Source organism: Ornithorhynchus anatinus, chromosome 1 (genome assembly GCF_004115215.2).
Source record: "Ornithorhynchus anatinus isolate Pmale09 chromosome 1, mOrnAna1.pri.v4, whole genome shotgun sequence".
Lineage (NCBI taxonomy): Eukaryota > Metazoa > Chordata > Mammalia > Monotremata > Ornithorhynchidae > Ornithorhynchus > Ornithorhynchus anatinus.
In genome coordinates this window covers 118974166-118978034 of record NC_041728.1, presented here as the reverse complement: position 1 = coordinate 118978034, position 3869 = coordinate 118974166, and the positions used below count along the sequence as shown (strand labels likewise).

The window sequence follows — 3869 nt, the reverse complement described above, 5'->3', positions numbered from 1 at the left end:
ACAGAGTTCTTGTTCTCCTTAGATTTTACCCTATGGCCTATTTTCTCCATAGATTTGATCCCTTGGGTTCATCTAATTTCACCTTCAGGAGGGACAAAGACTACCTAAGAAAAACTACATGGTAAAATCCCCAAGACAGAAAAAAGAGCTTCCTTCTGGGGGGATGACTAAAATGAACATGATCTAGTGTTAGTACTTCTGCCATATTTTCCTATTTCTTTCAGTGAATTAAACTCACCCTCAGGATCAAACCAAAAAGCACTTAATAGGAATTGTGATTTTATATACTTAAGTGTGCTTCCTTGTAGCAACATAAACAAAAACATTAAGATTAATTTTGTCTTATTTTATGCTGTCAAGTCATCTCTGACCCCTAGCAGTGCCAAGGACACATCTCTCCCAAAACACCTCCTCTCTATCTGCAATTGTTCTGGTAGTATATCCACAAAGTTTTCTCGGTTAAAATATGAAAGTGGATTACCAATGCCTCCTTCAGCACAATAAACTTGAATCTCCACCCTGGTCTATCTCCCATTCCACTGCTGCCCAGCATAGGTAAGTTTTGAATTGTAGCAGATTGCCTTCCACTTGCTAGCCACTGTCTAAGCTAGAAATGAAATGGGTATGCCTCTGTCTGACTCTCCCTCCAATATCGAGACTGGTAGAGTACTGGAAACTCTCCAAATGAGAACCTGAGAGGGGAGGATGAATCTACCTGGGATTTTTATAAAGATTTCCTTCAATCTACCATTACCTACCTTCTTTAACAGACTTCACACCTAGGCAGATACTGCAATTATACCTTTTTGGTAGTGCTAAAGCAGAAAGTTTATTTATACCGTCCCTTGGACTTTCAACGCTGTCAGCTGAAAAAGTGTGGAACTTAATAAAATTGCAAAAATTCACACCAGAAGTAACAAACACCTCTATTTAATACCCCCCAAAAAACAAAATCCCAAAGAACAACCCTCCCCTAAATTGCCTCACCACTCTTGGCAACATTGCCATTTCCAAACATTATCCTAGTTGGTGACTGATTTTTCTGCCCAAATGTTACAATGATAGAAATACCAATCACTATTCATTTATCAGGCTTTGCTTAAAAGCTTTAAGTACTTGTCAGATTTTTTTTTAGTTTGCTTTGGTTTCATTTCTCCCCACATTCCCCTGAACAAGGAATGGGAAGGAATTATAGTCTCTATTTCATAGCTAAAAAAGGTGGAGACTTGTGAGATACTAATAAGATAATAAGAAGAATAATAATGTTGGTATTTGTTAAACGCTTATTATGTGCAGAGTACTGTTCTAAGCGCTGGAGTAGATACAGGGTAATCAGGTTATCCCACCTGAGGTTCACAGTTAATCCCCATTTTACAGATGAGGGAATTGAGGCACAGAGAAGTTAAGTGACTTGCCCACAGTCACACAGCTGACAAGTGGCAGACCTGGGATTCGAACCCTTGAACTCTGACTCCCAAGCCAGGGCTCTTTCCACTGAGCCATGCTGCTTCTCTAAGATGAAAATCCTGCAGGGACGGCTGATGCAGGGACTGAGAAAGTCCAGGGCCTCAATACCCCTTTCGTCCTCCTGACTCCCTGAGGATGAAGACACTCGCCTTGAAGGTGGAAGCACTCTGACCACAAAAAACATCGTTCCAGTTTTTAATAATAATAATTATGGTATTTGTTAGGCACTTACTCTGTGCCATTATTTATTGAGCACTTATTGTGTGCAGAGCATTGTAATAAGAACTTGGGAGAGTACAATATAACAGAGTTGGTAGATACATTCCCTGTTTCCAACAAGCTTACAGTCTAGAGGATGAGTTTACAGTCTGGAGGGGTAGATGCCCTACATGCAGATGGGTTATTGTACCTGTCTCACATGGAGCTCACAGCTTAAGGAGAAGGGAGAACAGGGATTGAATCCCCATTTTACCGATGAGGAAACTGAAGCACAGAGAAGTCAAGCGACTTGCCCAAAGTCATAAGGCAGGCAGGTGACAGACCCAGGTTTAGAACCCAGGTCCCTTGACTGTCAGGCCCGTGTTCTATCCACTAGGCTACACTGCTTCTTATGAAGGGCTTCCCTTACCTGGAGTGGTGAATGAACTAAAGACCGGCCACTCCAAGTGTAGCAGCGTAATAATAATGATGATGGTATTTATTAAGTGCTTACTATGTACCAAGCACTGTTCTAAGGACTGGGCTAGACACAAGGTAATCAGGTTGTTCCACATGGGGCTCACAGTCTTAATCTCCATTTTTCAGATGAGGTAACTGAGGCACAGTGAAGTTAAGTGACCTACCCAAGGTCACACAGCAGACAAGTGGCAGAGCTGGAATTAGAACCCATGACCTCTGACTCCCAAGCCCAGGCTCTTTCCACTAAGCCACACTGCTTCTCATGTAACTTTAGTACTTTATTGTTGATAGTCTTGAATATTGAATTTTAACTTATATTCATTGTTGATTAGATTATATCCATTTCTTCATGTGTTTTAATGTCCATCTCCCCCTCTAGTCTATAAACTCAATCTGGGGAGGGAACTGTGTCTGTATTTTGTATATTGCACTCTCTCAAAGCACTTAGTACTCTCAGTTATACCACCTGACTCCCAAATCTCTCTCCCTAGCCCCAACCTCTCTCCTCTAATCTTCCATCTCTTCCTGCTTCCAGGCTGGTTGTGTCTTCCATGAAAGTCTCTACCTCAAGCACAAAATGTCTGAAACTAAATTCTTCATATTCTTCTTCCCTCCAAATCCTCTCTACCTAATTTTCCCATCTCTGCTGACAACCAACCTTAAGCCTTGGCATTATCCCTGACTCCTCTCTTTCTTTCAACCCCAGTGTGTCTCCAAATCCTATTGGTTCTACCTCCATAACATTTGCAATATCACCACTTCCTGTCTATCCAAACATCCACCATGTGGGTCCAGGAACCTGTTATAGCCCAACTACTGCATCAGCTTCCACACTGACCTCCTTGCCTTCCATCTCTCCCTTTTCCAGAAAATGCTTCAGTCTGTTTTCCAGAAACATTTTCTCAAACTTCATTCTGCACACAACGTCTCCATGCCTCAAAAATCTCCATTGTGCAGCAAGCAGAACACCCGAACATCGACTGACTTAAAAGCACTTAATCAGCTCTATCCTTCCTACTTATCTTCTCTCTTTTCTCATGACACTTTAGGTCACAATCTTGGTTTCTTTCAAGCTAACCTACCCACTGAGTTTTGTTCTTTCATTCATTCTTTCATTCATTCATTCAATTGTATTTATTGAGCACTTATGCTTGAGAGAGTATGATATAACAATAAACAGACACATTCCCTGCCCATGATGAACTTACTGACTAGAGGGGGAGACAGACATTAATATAAATAAATAAATTACAGATAGGTACACAAGTGCTGTGGGGTTGGGATGGGAGCAACTCAGGGCAACGCAGAAGGGAGTGGGAGAAAAGGAAAGGAGGGCTTAGTCAGGGAAGGCTTCTTCGATTCATTCATTCATTCAATAGTATTTATTGAGTGCTTACTATGTGCAGATCACTGTACTAAGCACTTGGAATGTACAATTCGGCAACAGATACAGACAATCCCTGCCCAATGATGGGCTCACAGTCTAATCGGGGGAGACAGACAGCAAAGCAAAACAGAACAAAACAAAAACAAAACAACATTATCACGATAAATAGAATCAAGGAGATGTACATCTCATTAACAGAATAAATAGGGTAATAAATAATATATACAAATGAGGACAGTGCTGAGGGAAGGGGAAGGGGAGAGGGGGAGGAGCAGAAGGTGGAAGGGGAGCAGAGGAAGAAGGGGGGAGTTCAGTCTGGGAAGGCCTCTTGGCAGAG

The 3869-nt window shown here is 41.7% G+C and overlaps 1 non-coding gene across 1 annotated transcript; it reads right to left on the bottom strand.

Moving 5' to 3' along the window:
• Positions 1-565: 565 nt before the first annotated feature.
• On the bottom strand, positions 566-702 carry LOC114817730. The gene has a single exon (XR_003765590.1). It is a non-coding gene; the product is annotated as a small nucleolar RNA SNORA7 (small nucleolar RNA).
• Between the last annotated feature and the right edge of the window lie 3167 nt (positions 703-3869).